This window comes from Mus musculus, chromosome 8 (genome assembly GCF_000001635.26).
Source record: "Mus musculus strain C57BL/6J chromosome 8, GRCm38.p6 C57BL/6J".
NCBI classification, from domain to species: domain Eukaryota; kingdom Metazoa; phylum Chordata; class Mammalia; order Rodentia; family Muridae; genus Mus; species Mus musculus.
In genome coordinates, this window is record NC_000074.6 from 108472815 (window position 1) to 108490747 (window position 17933).

The 17933-nt window shown below is 45.2% G+C and overlaps 1 protein-coding gene across 1 annotated transcript in view; it reads left to right on the top strand.

The window, feature by feature from the left end:
• The window catches only part of Zfhx3 (zinc finger homeobox 3), a 682326-nt gene that overhangs the window by 193504 nt on the left and 470889 nt on the right, over window positions 1–17933 (top strand). The window lies entirely within an intron of this gene.

Sequence of the window (17933 nt, forward strand, 5' to 3'; positions counted from 1 at the left end):
GGAAAGTGAGAGGTGTTCTCTGAATTCTTCAACCAACTAGAACAACACCTGCAATAAGGCAAGGTATTGAGTCTCATGTCTTTGATCTATCACATACTTAGAAATAGTCCCCAGTGATTTTATGGCGGAACAGGGGGTATATGCTCATTTAGCAAAGGGAAGATCCAGAGATGCCATGGTTAGCTGCTTAATATCGGGCCATCTAGCCTTTAAAACAAGCATCATTTGGGAGACCAAGATTTCCACAAACCACCTTTGAGGATGATCCCAGAAAACAGTCAAGAGCCCATTTAGCGTCCTCCCATTTACCAATTGTATGGCTTTAAGCAAGTCACTAGAGATCTCTTGGTCTCATTGTTATTATATTTAAAAAGGAAGATCATAATCACACCTGTCTATAGTACCCAGGATTCTCTGGGTCAGCAGAAATAAGAGGTTATGTAGAGATTAAGGAGCAAGGAGAATATCCGGGTCAAAGATCAAGTCCGTGTAACTATGGAGGTAGATATTTGGGTCCCAAATCTCCATTTAGGATCAGTAGGCCTAGAGAGAAGCCTGGTACAGCCAACAGTGCACATGAAGGCCAAAGGCAGCCTGATGGAAGGGTCCCTCCTGTGAATGTAACAGCAATGGTAATGCTGTTATTGGTCCCTCTGAGGAGTCTCAGTGCAGGCTTCAAACCCAAGCTATCCCACTCATCAGCCAACCTTGGTCAAGGTCTTCAACCTCCCCATGTTGGCATTTCTACATCTGCAAAATAAGAGAAAGGAAAAGATGTGTGTGTGTGTGTGTGTGTGTGTGTGTGAGAGAGAGAGAGAGAGAGAGAGAGGAACAGAGAGAGAGAGACAGAGAGAGAGAGAGAGAATGTATGTGTATGGTTTATGTGTGTAAGTTTGGGTGTGTGCATGTGTGTAGAGATCAGAGGTTGACATTGATGGTCTTCCTCAAAAATTCACTACCGTATCTCCTTTAGAACAAGGGTCTCTTCTTGAACCTTGTACTCATTGATTCAACTAGATAGCCTGGCCAATAAGCAGCAGCAGTTCTCTATCTGTGGGTCTCGACCCCCTCAGCAAACCTCTATCTCAAAAAAAAAAAAAATTAAATTACAATCCGTAACAGTAGCATAATTACAGTTCTGAAGTAGCAATGGAAATCGTTTGATGGTTGGGCGTCACCACAACGTGAGGAACTGTGTTCAAGGGTCTCAGCATAAGGAAGGGTGAGAACCACTGAGCTAGAGGGGAGCTCTGGTTTCCACCTCCCCAGCTTTGAGGTTATAGGCATGCTTCTGAGCCCGCAGCTTTTGCGTGGGTGCTGGGGTTCTGAACTTGGGTCCTCGTAGTTACAAGCAAGCACTTTAGCCATCTCCCCAAGCAGTGTCGGTGGAACACAACCCCACATGTGATAGATCACACATCAGGATAGCCATAGAGGTGATGGTGACAAAGGAGGGACAAGGAACATGGCTGTTAGCAACAGGACAAAAGACGGGACACAGTGCTGGCCTTGGATGAAGTTGTCAAATCTTATTACCGGGAGCACCGGGCACTGGGCGTGGCAGCGATGCTGCCATCTCATTTGCTCATCCTCGGTCCTCTCCACACCAGTCCTGACATTCTGCCATCAAGTCAGTAAGAAGCACCGTTTGCTGCCTATGTCAGCCATGCTATTTTGAACTACTCAGATGTCAGCACGTTTTCTCCTCCTATTGGGAAATGATGTGTAAGCCTATTTATTGATTGCCATCAGCCATCAATGCTAGCGATATGGTCTGGGCCCCTGGAGGGCGCATTCGTCCCTCCCCCACGCGACAGCCTTCCAAATATTTGAACACAGCTCTCACATCTCTTGTAAGCACTTGTTCTCGTCAGACTAAACATCTCTAGGTCCTTCGCCCTTTTGTCACACAACACGATTCCCAAACCCCTCACTATCCGGGTGGTTCTCATCTGGACCGACTCCAAGTCCTCTTAAACTGTGTCAAACAGGACTGAATTTAGCAGTCCAGATGGACAACTGGGGCCTGTTCCATCCATCCTAGGGCAATGTTTATTAAGATATCCTAAGTTTGCTCTCTGTCCCTCTCTGTCTCTCTCTGTCTGTCTGTCTGTGTCTGTCTCTGTCTCATCTCCCTGTTTCTCTCTCTATCTCTGTCTCTCTCCCTCTCTGTCTGTCTCTGTCTCTGCCTCTCTCTCCTTCTCTGTCTGTCTGTCTCTATCTCTGTCTGTCTCTCTCTCTCTCGCTCTCTGTGTGTGTGTGTGTGTGTGCGTGTGCGTGTGCGTGTGCGTGTGCGTGTGCGTGTGTGTGTGTGTGTGTTACTTGAAATTGAACATAAGGCCCTGCGCTTGCTAGGAAAGCCATCTACCCCTTACCTGCATCCCTACCCTGCTGTAGCTCTTAGTAATCTTATCAGTCCTCTTTTATTTAATTTCTAGCTTTAGCTGACTCCTGCCCTTCATGCATTAATTGGTCCTCAGCAAAAGCAACTTCCTCCTGCCACAGATGGTTGAAGCATCACAGCTACATTTATAAGTCTCTTAGTCAACTTCATCTTCAGTTCAGCCTGTGTTTTAAATCACTCAGACCTTCGAAGGGAAAAGAAATAGGACCTAACTCATGCTTATTGTAAGATCTTTGGAAATGTAAAAAATGAACAGATAGGATGCTTGGCATTTTGTAAGCATCATCCCGGCATCTTCTTGTTCTTTGGTTGTATGTGAATATGGCAAATGTGTGCATGTTTTAGTATTAGAAAAAAAAAGTCATGATTGCATTTTATATATATTTGGATCTTTTCCCCTTAACATTATGCTGTGGGCAATTTCATCTATTCTCAGGTTCCAGCGGGCAACTGAAAAGTGCCCACTATGGGTATGCAGATAAGGATAATATGTTTAACCAGTCTTCTTGGAAGCAAACAATTGTTTCTAAATTTTGTCATCATAAACAATTCCTTAATGAGCCCCTCTGTGCGCATCAGAGTCTGTCACCCTTGCTACTCTGGGCATTTGGAGCTAGATTCTTCTTTGCTGTGGGGCTGGGTTGCACAGTATAGGATATTTAACAACACCCCACACTCCCCTCAAAGGTGCTTCCTGGACACAAGTAACATCACCTCCATCCCAGCTGTGACAAAGAAAACCATATAGCCGTGCAGCCAGCCTTAGCCTCCACAGTTGTAGCTGAGAGCAGACAATCCTAGCATCCTTACTGAGCCATTTCCCCCAACCAAGCCCAGAGAATAAGTGTTGTCAGAGAGCTTAAAAATAATAAAACCAACATCTTTGTTTTCGTCTGGTGCCGGGAACATCAGTGGTAAGACTTTCTTTCCTGCTGGGGTAGAAGTCTTGAGTTCCACCACCACCACATCCCCTCAGCTTCTTTCCCCATTGTCTCTTTTGGAAAGATTCTCAAGGCCCGCTGTCTGTCTTCCCCAGTCATATACAGAGTTTTAACAAAACAGCTCTCCTCCTGAGTTTTATCTACTTTTTTGGCCATGGGCCCACAGAGATCAAGCAAGACTGTTGTATTTATTACTCAGACATCTCTTGTTGCTCAACCAACCCCTATTTTCATACTCTATCAAATTCAACTCCTTCTTTTTTTAGGGTGAATTATCATTCCGAGGTTCCTAGAACAGCATGGCTTAAGAGTTCAGGACACCTTTCTTAGTTAACCAAACTATATTCTCATTATAGTACTCCTCTGTTTAAAAAGCATGTTCAAGGAGCTGGATAATTGCTCAGAGGTTAACAACACTGGCTACTCTTCCAGAGGACCCAGGTTTGGCCCCCAGCAGCAACAGTGACTTACAACCTTCTATTATGCCAGTCCCAGGGGATTCGACATCTTCTTAGGGCCTTCACGTGCTTTTTATACATGTGATGCACAGGCAGACAAAACACTTGAACACAAACGATAAAAAGAAATAAAATCTCAAATAAAAATGAATAAAACCTCAACATAATAATATTAAATAAAACTCAGGTTTTTCTCTTCCTATTAGTTCAATACATTCCTTTTCCCAGACTGTCAAACTCAACCTGCTCTAGTCCCCAGAGAGGTACTAGCCGATGCTTTGGACCAATCTTCTTATGTCCTGTGAGCACTCATGGGACTTCATGACTCCAGACATCACACATCCTTAGGCCACCCTTCCTTGTTCCTACTGGAGCCGCTCCTGAGATGGAAATCCTTAGCTGATGTTCTGCCCCTCTCGACCCTGGATTCTGAGATCTGAGTCGTCTTGTGTCTTCCCGTTCTGTGTTCTACCTTCTGTGCATTTCTGTTTTAGCAACTATGGCTCATCTAGTCAGTCTGGATGCAAACTTTCCTGAAGACAACAATGTGTGTCTCTCAGAAATTTGTCTGCAAATACTCGATAAAAACTTGACAATGACTTTTTTTTCTGTACTTTATTTAATTTCCCTTATTCCTAGCTTACTTGTACAACAGTCACTGTGAAAATGAAAAATACGTATGTGTACAGCCCTGATAGCTTAACGTAACCTTAAAATTAGCTTGGAATTTAAGTCCTCAATAATCTCAATAATAATAAATCTCAAAAACAAGCAAAAATATCTACCTGCTTTTCTTATGGTTTATCTAGGTGGTAAATATTTTCTGCCGGGTTCTCTAACCCTTCTGGGTACCATTCTCCTGGTTAGTTCTTCACATCCTTAGCAGTCACAGCCAAACCAACATGTGAACCCAGGAAAGCCATTCAATACTGAAGTGAGCACAGGTAAGTGTGGGGGGTTCCTGAGACTGCTCACATGCGAGGCACCAATGCCCTTTTCTGAATGGTTACCCCCGCTGCTCGAGTAAACTGAAAGCAATGTCTAATGCTGTTTGGAGTAGCCAGCAAACTTTTTAAATTCTGAACTTTTATAAAATTATCCTAATCAGAACCCAGAATTTTTTTTTAAAAAAGAGGAGATTTAAACTACAAACTTACAGTCCATAATACCAAGAGATTAAAGGCTATCAAGAGAGAGGGAAAGGCGAATAAGATAGAGAAAGGGCACAAAGAAAGGCCCTGAAGTACAAGTGCCCCTTGAGGAAGTGGCTCTGGGTTGGCCTCCCCATCTGTGGTCTTTATGGCTGTTGGTAGCCATGAGATAGCCCAAGGGAGTATGCCGAAGCAAAACCAAGTCAACGTTGACCTTGGTCATGGCATGAGAAATTGCCAGTGCTGTTCTAGAACAGACCCAATTTTCTTCCGAGAATATATCCCTGCAGAAAGTAGCAGAGCTTTTTTTTTTTTTTTTTTTTTTTTTTTTTCTTTTTCCTTTCCCAGTTTCAGGGAAACCAGAGAGTTCTTTTAAGTCCAGTCTCCAAAAGCTCCTTGACCAACAACCTTCGGAGCGTGGTGTCCTCGAAGGGTCAGCTCGGATTGATTTGCTGATTAACTCCAGCATCTTTCTGGCTCCTCCAGACACCAGCACATTTCAGGTTTCTAAATATAGGTCAGCCCAGGCAATTAGGCGAGAAGGTCTGTTTTTGAAAGGTATTCAGCAGGCAGAGAGCCCAGTTTACAAAGGAGAGCTCATAAGGATGAGGCTTGGCCTCAGATGATCTCACTGCCAGGGCTGGTGACATTCTCAGCTCCTTGGTTTCAAGTCATCCAGATCTCCCAGAAGCTACCGAGTATCTTTGCTCCAACGACAACATGAACTGTGAGGGGCCTTGTGTGTCAAAAACACATCGGCAAGGGCCCTGTTACCTCTGCACTGGGTTGCTACTCTTAGCTTGCACTCTTAGTATGTCAGAGATTAAACTGGTGTGTGTTAGATAAACCCATGGTTCCCATTCATGGCGCACTCATCACTGACGCTCCACGGCTGGATCAATGCAAATTTCTTGTAAACCTGACTCTACCGTGTTCCCCTCCAGGATGACCAGAGTTGGAAATGAGTCACATTACCCAGAAAACTGAAATAAAAAGAGGTTGTAACATTGACTCTCGGTGACTCAAGGTAGTGTGTGTGTGTGTGTGTGTGTGTGTGTGTGTGTGTGTGTGTGTAGGCTTGTGTGCATTTTTCTGTTTTGTTTTGTTCTTAAGACAGAATCTCTCACCAGCCTGGAGCTTACCAAGTAGCCTAGTTCAGCTGGCTAAAGAGCCCCAGGGATTCCCTTGTCTCTGCCTCCTCAGCACCAGGGCTACAGGCGTATGCTGTCAAAGCTGGGCTTTTGTTGTTTTTCTTCATATAGGTTGTGGGGATGGAACTCAGGTCCTCACGCCTGGGACCAAAGCATTTTACCAACTGATCCATCTCCTGAGCCCCAACTCAAAGTGTTTCTGCATAAACAAACCTGAGACAACCTAGCAGTCAATGATTCCCAAGGCCAGAAGGCCAGTGGACGCAAAGCCATTCATGAGGAATCTCAAGGACACTCTTGTCCATTGTCTTCTACTGCGGTGATGCACTCCATTTAGGGACACTGGGCTTAACTCTGTGTTATGTGATCAGTTACTTTTCTGTTGCTGTAACGAAACACCATGCCCAAGACAACTTAAAGAAGTCCTTACAGCTCCAGCGGGGTAAATTTGTCATCACCATCGTGGCAGGAAAGGGTTGGAACGGGCAAGCAAAGCAACCGATCGGCAAGCTAAGAGCTCATACTTTAAACTAAAACCAGAAAGAATAAACACAAAATGACAAAGAAAAAAAAAAACCTTTAAGCTCTCAAAACCCACTCCCAGTGGCATGCATCCTCCAGAAAGGTCACATACCTCCTAAACTTCTCAAAACAGTGCCATCAACTGGTGACCAAGCATTCAAATGTCCAAGGCTAAGAGGATATTTATCATCCAAACCACCACATGTGGCCAGGTACGGTGGCACTCTCGAGTAGATTGTGGCACACTTGAGAAGTAGAGGCACGTGGACCTCTGAGTTTGAGTCCAGCCTTGTCTACAGAGTGAGTTCTAACACATCCAGGGCTACCCAGAGAAACTCTATCTTAAAAAAAAGAAAGAAAGAAAGAAAGAAAGAAAGAAAGAAAGAAAGAAAGAAAGAAAGGGAAAAAGAAAGGAAGGAAGAAAGGAAGGAAGAAAAAGAAAGAAGAAATATTGAAAGTTTTGTCATTTTTATATAGTTTTGATGCATGTGTGGGTTTTTTAAATATATGAATAACTAGGACACAATATAAAGGATGAAAAGAACACCCTGGGTTTCCCTCAGGGTTGAAGTATCCACTGCCATTTGACAAGAGCAATGCTGTGCACAGTAAAAAGTCTGTGGTCCCTAAACCCATTCAGTATAGTAGTTCAGGCAGCAGTGGCAGCAGCAGCTCAGGCCCAGGTCAGACTGCCTGAACCAGACTCTGCCCCATCAGATCCCTAGGTGACTCCTGTGGGTATCGTCCTGAAACTCGGGTCCAGGAATCTGCTGCAGTCCTGGGCTCTCTTATCAGGCAGGGTTTGAGTGGATCTCAGTACACACAGAAGCCAGGCCTGGGCATTGTTGGATTTTATCACCTCTAAAAGAGGATGCAGTATGTAAAATGAAAGCATCTACCGTTGGGCGATGTTAACATATCAAAGCCATCTCTGCTTTCTTCCTTTCCTGGGCTCTCTCCCGCCGTAATAGATACAGGCTGGCAAAGTTATTAATGCAGAAACTTCCTGGGACTCGGGGCATTTCAAAGGATCGGAAATTCTCGGGCACCGCAGTGGTGAATGTTGGCTTTAGCACTGCCGGCGAGCTCAAGTTGCAGAGATGGTAACTAGGAAAACTCACCCGACTGCACGGACTCTCATTTCCAGTTGTGTGGAGATGCGCGAGGCAGGGCCATTTGGGGCAGGGGAGGCTGATTGCTCTTTCTAAGCTGCAGTCCGTGACTTCCTTTATTGTCTTGAGCTTCTAGAACACAGCAGTGCCCCCGGATGCTGTCCCTGGGCTGTTTCCAAATCCGTTGCTCCATGTCATTGGACCAATTATCTAGAATCTACCCAATGTAATGGCCACCAATGTGCTTACATGCAAAGAGTTGTGAGCCTCTGTACTTCATGATAGATGGTAGATCTACACGTGGGCTTTCCTCTTACCCGGGCACTCTGCCTGGTAGAACAGCCTCTTCTCTAGCTACTCCAGGTCCATTGCTTCCTTCCTGAGAAATCCAGACCTACTCCTCCCCACCCCCACCCCCACACCCCCATACAGCCTCCTCCTCTGTCCAGCCTAGCCTCTGCCATCAGATTACCAGGTAGTCACTAGTGTATGTGTGACTCTTTCCCTCTTCTTGTATCATTTTTCCTAGGCTGCTTTTTCTTCCCCCTCGTTTTATTTTTATTTTATTTTATTTTATTTTATTTTATTTTATTTTATTTTATTTGTGGTCTCTGTCACTCCACTGGGGCAAAAGGGTAAAGGGATCTGGCACTAAGTGCGAGCAAATGCTGAATCTGGAATCTATCTTCCAGGCGGCACAATGCTAAAAATGCATGGCAGGACAGCCGCCACTGACACACTCTCAAAGACATATTGCAGGTAGCATTATTTATTGTGGCAAGGAGTTCATAGAACTGCTGCCTCAAAGCACCCCGAGAGATCCTAAAAAGCCCATCTCCCATCAGGTGAGGCAGATTTATGGAGGCAGCCCCAGAGAGGTCAGGCAGTAGGGCTTAGGAAGCAGGCTCCTTTCAGAAAGCCTGGATTCCCTTAACATATTCAGTGCAGTGCGATTGGTTCAAAGGAGGGCTTGAGTCTGTAATGTTGACCATAAAATTGCAGTGACATGCTGCTTTAGATAAGAGGGCTGAGGGAAGGGGGCAGGGATGCTGCGAGCCCAGGAGCAGCCAACGCAGGCAAGACCCTGGAGCATGCGCTGAGATTTGAGGTTAATGTGTGGGGGAGAGGCCGGAGGGGGATGGGCCCAGGCAGATGAATGTTCACACAAAGGAAAACCGAACCCACTGGCCCAGACATGGCAGATAAGCCCTGAGTCCGTGCAAAAGCAAAGCCAGGTGCACACAGGCACATGGGAATACATGCAAGACCTTCAGGGGTACGTGTAACCATCCAGATTGGAAAATATACTAAGGCAAAGCCAGCTAAGCTAGGCTCACCATTGTCCTGGAGTATAGAAAAAAAAGGGCTGCATCTCATGATCCCTGCCAATTTGATTGGTGTTTCTCCTGCTTTACATCAGCCCTGGGCACACAATATGGGCTTACCAGTTCTGGGTGCAAAGATTCTTTATTTTATTTTATTTTATTAGATATTTTCTTTATTTACATGTCAAATGTTATCCCCTTTCCTGGTTTCCCTCCCTAAGTCCTCTCCCCTTTTCCCTTTCCCCCTCCCCCTGCTCCCCAACCCACCCACTCCTGCTTCCTGGCCCTGGCATTCCCCTACACTGGGGCATAAAGCCTTCACAGGACCAAGGGCCTCTCCTCTCATTGATGACCGACTAGGCCATCCTCTGCTGCATATGTAGCTGGGGCCATGAGTCCCATCGTGTGTACTCTTTGGTTGGTGGTTTAGTCCCTGAGAGCTCTGGGAGGTACTGGTTAGTATGATTCTTAGGCAAATAGATGGATCTGGAACATATCATCCTGAGTGAAGTAACCCAATCACAAAAGAACACACATGATATGCACTCACTGATAAGTGGGTATTAGCCCAGAAGCTCGGAATACTCAAGGTACAATTCACAAACCACATGAAACTCAAGAAGAAGGAAGACCACAGTGTGTATACTTCGATCCTTCCTAGAAAAGGGGAACAAAATACCCATGGAAGGAGTTACAGAGACAAAGTGTGGAGCAGAGACTGAAGGAATGACCAGCCAGAGACTGCCCCACCTAGGGAATCCATCCTATATACAACCACTAAACCCAGGCACTACTGTGGATACCAAGAAGTGCTTGCTGGTAGAAGCCTGATATAGCTGTCCCCTGAGAGGCTCTGCCAGTGCCTGACAAATACAGAAGTGGATGCTCAAAGAGCACAAGGTCTCCAATGAAGGTGCTAGAGAAAGTACTCGAAGAGTTGAAGGGGTTTACAGCTCCATAGGAGAAGCAAAGATTCTTAATTCACAACAACCATCTAGGCCAGTAGTAGTTCTCAGCCTGTGAGTCACAACCCCTCTGAGGGTTGCCTACCAGATATCCTGCATATCTGATATTTACATTAAGATTCACAACAGTAGCAAAATTGCAGTTATGAAGTTACAACAAATAATTTTGTGGCTGCGGGGAAGGGGGGCAGGGGAGAAGGCAAGTGTCACCATAACACTCAGGACTGTATTAAAGGGTCATAGCCTTGGGAAGGTTGAGGACTGGGCACAGCTCTAAGATAAGGCCCTTCTTTGAGCTCAGAGCTTCTGAGTCTGATGGACAAGAGGACTGAGCTCCTCGCTTTTGGAGTCAGTGATGTCCATACTGGGACAAGAACAGAGCAAACACCCTAAGGAGGTGTTCCCCAGGAAGTCAGGCCAGTGTCTGCTATGTGAATTGCTTTTTCCTGGTTGGTTTCCACTGACCTTGTTACAGAGTCACCATATTCACCCTCTAAACCAGTGACCTCCTTGGTTTGGTGCGGAGCCTTCAGCGCTGCTGATTTTCGCACACAACTAAGGGAGACCGAGTCTATGGAGGACAAGATGGCTGTCTAGTTAATTGATGTGATTATCTTTGTCTGAATTAGTCAATTAGGACTTAAATGGTCCTAGAAATTTAGAGAAAGGTAGGGTTATTTCTTTGTTTATTTGTTTGAATTTTACACAGAATAGCTTTCAATCCCCCCTTTGCTCAAGCCCATAGATTGCGGAGTGACTCCTCCTTGAATGAAAACTGACATCACGAAGGTTTTGGCTCCATTTGCTTTTCAGTGTTCATCCCAGGCATGTGTGCTTTAGATTCGAGGCCTTTGGGGTAGCTGAGGTTCAGCTTCTAGGTACAAACTGAAGGGTGTGGAGATACGAGAGGTTTGGGCTTATTGGAAAGAGCCCCCTCTACTCAAGTGCTTATCAGGATGGCGAAGTGATTCCGACACTTTCTGCTCCCTGGCATTCTTCCCACGGATAGGCCTCCCTTGGCTCACTGACACACTGTCTGTCTTCCCCATGCTTTCTTAAACTATGAAGTCCTGCCACTGTCTGGGTCTATCAGCACACAGCAGACAGCCCAAGATGCTGTTGCTTTTCTTCTTCCTTAGCTTTCTGTGTGCGCATGCACATGCGCATGCGCATGCGGGAGTTGGAGGTCGAGTGGGGTCCTTTCCTTGATCGCTCTCCACCTTATTATTGAGATAGAATCTCCCACTCAACCCGCACCTCACTGGTTCTGCTAGGCTGCCTGATCGATACGCTCCAGGGATCTGCCTGTCTCGTCCACCCACTCCAGTCAACCACCTAGGGCTGCGGCTATGCACGTGTGCGCATGCGTGTGCGCAGACACCCTCCCCCCACCCCAACACACACACACACACAGCTACTTCTGACTTTGACTTTTCCCACCCACCGATGCTGGGAACCTGAACTCTGGTCCTTGTGCTAATGAAATGCAACAGACTGAGCTATCTCCTCAGCCATTTTTAAGCCATTTTGTTTTGTTTGAAGACAGGATCTTATTACATACACTAGACAGGCCTCCAACACACCATCTTCAGGTCTCGGTCTCCCAAATCTCTGGGATTCCAGGTGAGCAGCACCGCACCATCTCCTTTGCCTTTCTGGTTTTTTTTTCCCCCAGATCTGTTTTCTCTCTGCTAGCTATGTCCTAGGGGATGTGGCTACTGAGCCCAGCAAGATGCTCAAAGCCTCTGAGTGCCTTTGCCCAGATGGTCATCCTTGCCTACTGGCCTCTACCGTCGTTCCTCCGAGTACCACTGTTGACCCCCTGAGGTCTACTGCTTGACCTCATTAATACAAAGCGGGAGCAAGCTAAGTGAATGTTTTCACAGTCTCCTTTTTCTGCAGGCCACCTGGAGGTTATCAGGGCCAGAGGCTGCTGTGCAGTTCATAAACCTGTTAGGGTATTCAGAGTCATGATTCTCTTATTCAACTGTCTGTGCTTTTCCTTGGGACAGCTAATCCCTCAGCGTGACTGGTGGAAGCCGCAGTATTGATTTCTGTGTCTCTCTAAACCTCAGTTGTGTTCAACGCTTGTTAGACATCTGAAGGAATATCCAGTGGGCTCTGGGGGCAATTTGAGAGCTTGGCTCAATAGGCTGCTCTCGAGAGAAGTTTCTGTAAGGTTGCCGGGCTGGCCAATCGAAGAGATTGCAAAACGAGAGAAAGGGGATGGAGAAGTTGAGAAAGAAGAGAGGAAGAAAGAGGAGGCAAAAGATAAAGAAGACTGAGAGAGAAAGGGGGAGAGAAGAAGAGGGAGAGAGACAGACAAAAGAAGAAAAATGACTCTAGTGGAAATCTTGAAAATTGTTAGCTCTCTTCTCCTTTGACCTCTGTCCCCTTATTTAAAAAGGAGTTCTTTTTAGATTTTCTGATCAGTATGTCTGGGCTTAGGAGAGGGCGTCCAAGCTTGAGGCTGGTGTGCTTATTGATAAGGCACACATGTGTTCAGTATCCATGTGTGGTGGCCCAGGCTGGTCTCTGCAGAGGACTGCCCGGTCAGATTGAAGTCTTGAGAAATGTTGATGTAGAGTGTGAGACACTCTTCAGAGTCAACACTAGAACTAGAGATGATATTTTCAACGTGGTGACAACATTTTATACCCTGACTTTTTTTTTTCCTATTAGAAATCTACTTCTGGGGTTCTAGTCCTTCTGGTCACCAAGATATATAGTCCCACGCTCGTTAGGTGATACGTACTGTCCACAGAACCCATGGTGGTGGCAGCGGTGGCCTCATTATCTCCATGGTTAACCCCAGCTTCCCTGGTGTTGGTCCCTGTCAGTGATCTTGAGATTCAAATTAAATTTCCACTCAACAGCTTTGATGTTGGAGGTAGAAGCGCCTAGTCAGGAGGTGGCCTGGCCGGGGTGGAGAGTGTAATCTGGGGTGATTCTTACAAACACCAGCTGAAATGTCCTGGAAATCACTTTTCCTCCTCTAGGGACTGAAGAGCAATGTCCTGGTGCTGCTACTTCTTATTTTCTGGTTGGAAGGATGAGCTACCACATCATTATAATCATCTTTTTTGTTAATATGCAAGTGCTGAGTTTTGTTATTAATGTTCACGCATGTAAATTATTTTGCAACAGTTATAGTTACTCAGCCCTTACCCTTTTGGTGCCCTTCCTGGCTCTAGCTGATCACCTTCTTCCCTCCCCATAGTCCTTCCTCTACTCTCACTTCTCACGGATTTTAATCTGATTCTGTGTGCATTATTTGTCTCCCTTCCTCCCCTACCATCTCTTATTTTGGTCTCTTCCTTATCTTTAGACCTGTCCCTGCCCTCAAACAGGTCCCTCAGTAGTTTCACATCGTATGTGTTTTTTATTTTAATGCAGGTTGAACTTGGGAGAGCAAGCATGCAATCCTGGTGTGGTTCTGGCTTCTTTCACTTAATGTGATACACTCCCGTTCCATCTATTTTCCTTGGCAAGTGACATAATGCGGCTCTGCCTTATGACTAGATACGATACCATTGTGTATCCATAAAACACTTACTTTATCCATTCATCATTGATGGCTCTGTATCTGAGAGCAGTGCCAAAATAAACATGACAGACTGTCTCTACAGCTGCCTCCTGGACTGTGTTTTGAGGAGTATTTATTTATTTATTTATTTATTTCCTGAGTGATCTTCAGGATGCTGTATATGAGAGAGGACAGGGCTAGGAACATAGCCCAAGGAGAAAGTGCTGGCCTAGGCCGTGTGAGGCTTCATGGTAAATTTCCAGTATCGCAGAGAGAAAGTGTGGGGCAAGGAGAGGAGTTAGAGAGGAGGAGGAGAAAGAAAAGACAGTTGCATAGTATCTCTCTGCTTTTCTGACTCCAATTTCTTTGGACATACGTACCCGGAAATGGTAGAGCTGGACCATGTGGTAGTTTTTAATTTTCATTTCTTGACGAAAAAGTGGTATCGGTAATGTCTAAGGACTAGTGTTTGAGTCCAGGTGTTAAATACGATCCTCAGGGATAGCTAGGGAATCCTAGCCTATAAAATAATAATGATAGTGATGGCGATATTAGTAATAATAAGAATTTAGAGAGGAAGTAAGACTCCTGAGACTTTCTGATTTTTTTTAATACAAAGAGAGTCTTTTCTAGAACTTTCTCTCTTTGTGACTACCTCCCATGTGTGCAGATATTAGTAAAGTTTGAAATAAGCACTTGCTTAAAACTTCCCAGCCACATGGGGACCCCAGAAAAGCAGGAACTTTGTCTTATTTCTATCACACGAAGAAAAAGGAGGAAGGATGCTCACAGTCAGCTAATGGATGGATCATAGGGCTCCCAATGGAGGAGCTAGAGAAAGTAGCCAAGGAGCTAAAGGGATCTGCAACCCTATAGGTGGAACAACATTATGAGCTAACCAGTACCCCGGAGCTCTTGACTCTAGCTGCATATATATCAAAAGAATGCCTAGTCGGCCATCACTGGAAAGAGAGGCCCATTGGACTTGCAAACTTTATATGCCCCAGTACAGGGGAATACCAGGGCCAAAAAGGGGGAGTGGGTGGGCAGGGGAGTGGGGGTGGGTGGATATGGGGGACTTTTGGTATAGCATTGGAAATGTAAATGAGTTAAATACCTAATAAAAAATGGAAAAAAAAAAAGAAAAAGGAGGAAGAAGAGGAGGGAGAGGAGAAGGGGGAGGGAGGGAGGGAGGGAGGGAGGGAGGGAGGGAGGGAGGGAGGGAGGGAGGGAGGGAAGGAGGGAGGGAGGGAAGATGTCCATAGCTGGCATCTTAGTGAACATCAGTTTGTCTTCTATTTCCTCTATCTCCTATAACTTTCTCCCCCCCTATCAGAGGAGTAATCGCCAGTAATGGCAAGAAAAATGTCACATCTTTGAAATTGATTCTCCCAGCCTGTTTCTGTTGGCCTTGGCAAGCAATGGCAAGTCACCTCAGCACATGGTAAAGCCCAGAGGTCCAAACCACATCCTATGAGCTTTCCACCTAGTTGTCCTCTGCAACAATCCACAGCGGTCTATTTTAACATTGTTGCAAGGTATAGAGAGCAACATAAACAAAACACAGCCATGCTCTCATTAAGTGCCAGGCTTTGTACTAAGTGACACTCATTCCTACTGCCCAGGAAAAAAAGTAACTATGGAAGGGAAGAGCAGAAGGTCAGAGAGGTTCTTTAACCTGCACAAGGCCACGTGATAAGAGAATTAAGATCTGAGTCTGGCAATCCCGGCTTCCAAGTTTCAAATATGAGCTCCTGGTATTGTCTCCTTTCTCTCTGTAAATTGAGAGCCCTGTAGGATATGAGTGCTGCCCCTGCCCTGTTTGTCTCTTAGATGCAACGCTTCAGGCAAGCAAGTTACAGGTGCAATAATTTACCTCCATTCCACTTTTGATAGGTTAGCTCACATTTACCCGGTCCTGCTCACTCAAGACATATTATAGGGTGGGATATGTTGCCTCAGTGGTTGAGTGCATGCCTGGCATATGTGAAACCCTAGGTTTGATCTCCAGTACATGGAACAACAGAAAGACACATTATAAGTAAGCCTGGAAATGAGTTTACCGTTGGGTTCACATACTTTCAATGTAACTATTGCGTCTGTGTGTGAGAAATCAGTTACCAGCATCTGGGGAGTTACAGAGCCTGCAGAAACACAAGCAAGTCTTCCCTGGGATTGGCACCTCTATCACCAGGACCATGAGAGGGCTCTGCATCAAACATGTGAGCTCTGAGACCTAGGTCTGCCTCATGACTTGAGCACTTACCAGCTCAGTGACCCAAGGCAATTATTGGACCTTTCTTAATCACCATGAACATATATTTTTTTAAAAACTAGATTATAATTATTTTTGCTTCAAGTGCTAATTTTTAAAGGAAATGAGAAGACACATAGAAAGCCCTCTGGATAGTAAATTTCCCACAAGGGATGCTCAATAGGTAGATGCTTGCTAGCGTTATCATACTCAGTATCAGTGTTTCCTCCTATCCAGACTGAAACAAAGACTCCATCCTTAACCAAAATGCAATACAGATGCCTCTCAAGATGCAACACCGTTACAACCAATAAGACAAGAATGCAATCGATGCAACACCGTTACAACCAATAAGACAAGAATGCAATCGATGCAACACCGTTACAACCCAATAAGACAAGAATGCACTCAGTACTCCTAGCCTAACTTCCCCCATACTGGATACTTTGGTTGAATAAACTCATCTCATAGAGGCCCAGTTTCTAATGAAGTGTTAAATATCCTGTGTGGCTTGAGCTGAGTGTCTGGAGGTGTAGGGTTAACTCATCAGCAACAGACCCAACATCGCATGTAAGTCCTAGACTACTGTACCAAGTACTTTCACACTGCGGCTGAGTCGTCACTAAGTCGGAGGCTGTCTGTGTGAAACTGTCTTGGGTGGCCAGTAACCAATGAAGGACCCCCGTGCAGTTTCTGCATCTCTCTGAATAAGGAACTAGAAAGTAAAGGAATGGAAAGCCAGGAGGCAACAATGAACAGATCACCAGTTGGTCTAAAATTTTCAGGCTCCCTAATATATGTTAGTATGTTGAATTCGTATGTTAAAAGAGAATATTTTCTAACCATGCTCATGGTAGTAGCCTCACAGTAGGAAGGGACTGTCTGCTCTTGCTTATGTTCTCAGAGAAGTCCAGGAACATGGCTGCTTCATGCTCGCTCCCAACACAGGATGGGAGAGACCATCACCTGTCCTTCCCAGACTTCATTTCGGCAGTCTTCATCCCTGAGCACTTGCACTTTATCCTTCAAGGACTGAGTTTGCAGTGATATTTCTAAATGAAAGAGTGTGAGCATTCTTATGCTTTTGAAATATGTCTCCAAAAATAAAACTTCATAAATGCTTATCTGGTGTTAGGAACCAATTGCTTGAGTTACTTCCAAACAGAGCATGCAAAGGTTAGGGTATAATGGTTTAAACTCCATGCATGCACGTGTGCACATACAACACACACACACTTACACATATAACACACAAGTACACATACAACACACACACACTTGCACATACAACACACACACATGCACATACACACACAAATGCACCTACAACACACAGATATACATACAAAACACACATGTGTGCACATGCAAAATGTGTGCACACACAGCACACACATGCACACACATGTCTGTGCACATACAAAACACACACACGTGCTCATACAAAACATATACACAATAGAGACTGTAATGAAGGGGCTGGAACTCCGAACCTTTCTCACAAACTGTGACTGAATCATACAATCCCATTCTAGGGTGGCCAAGATTATGCAGCTAACACAGTTTGATACTGGGAAAGAGCTGCAGGCAAGGGTTCCAGACCATGGGTAGAAAAAAATTCCTCCCTGCCATGAATGCTCCCTACGTGGACAGTCTAGGCAAGGCTTTTGCTTTCTTCTGCCATCCTGCCTTCACATTTTCACAGCCTCTTGCCCTCCCAGACCTTGGTATGAGGATTGACACAGGCTTATCATCAGTTCCCTGTCTTAACGCAGGTCAATGGCTCTCTGTCACCCCCACTGGCTCCTTCACAGACACCTGACTCTCCCACCCACTGAAGCAGATGGGTTGGCTGACAGTCTTCAGTGTGGTCACCTCTGTCTGGAAAGGGAAGAAAGGCTACCCTAAGAAAACAGCAGATTGATTAGAGATTTTCAACCCAGAGAATAGAGTCTGGTTCAGAAAGGTGACAAGTGACTTCAAATCCAACTACATAATTATAACTTCTTCTTCAGACCCAGTAAGAAAGACTGATGCTGATTACTTAGACCTATAAAAATGCACACCTTTATTCTTAATATAATACCTTTATGAATTCTTGGAGAATTCCAAGCAATATATCTT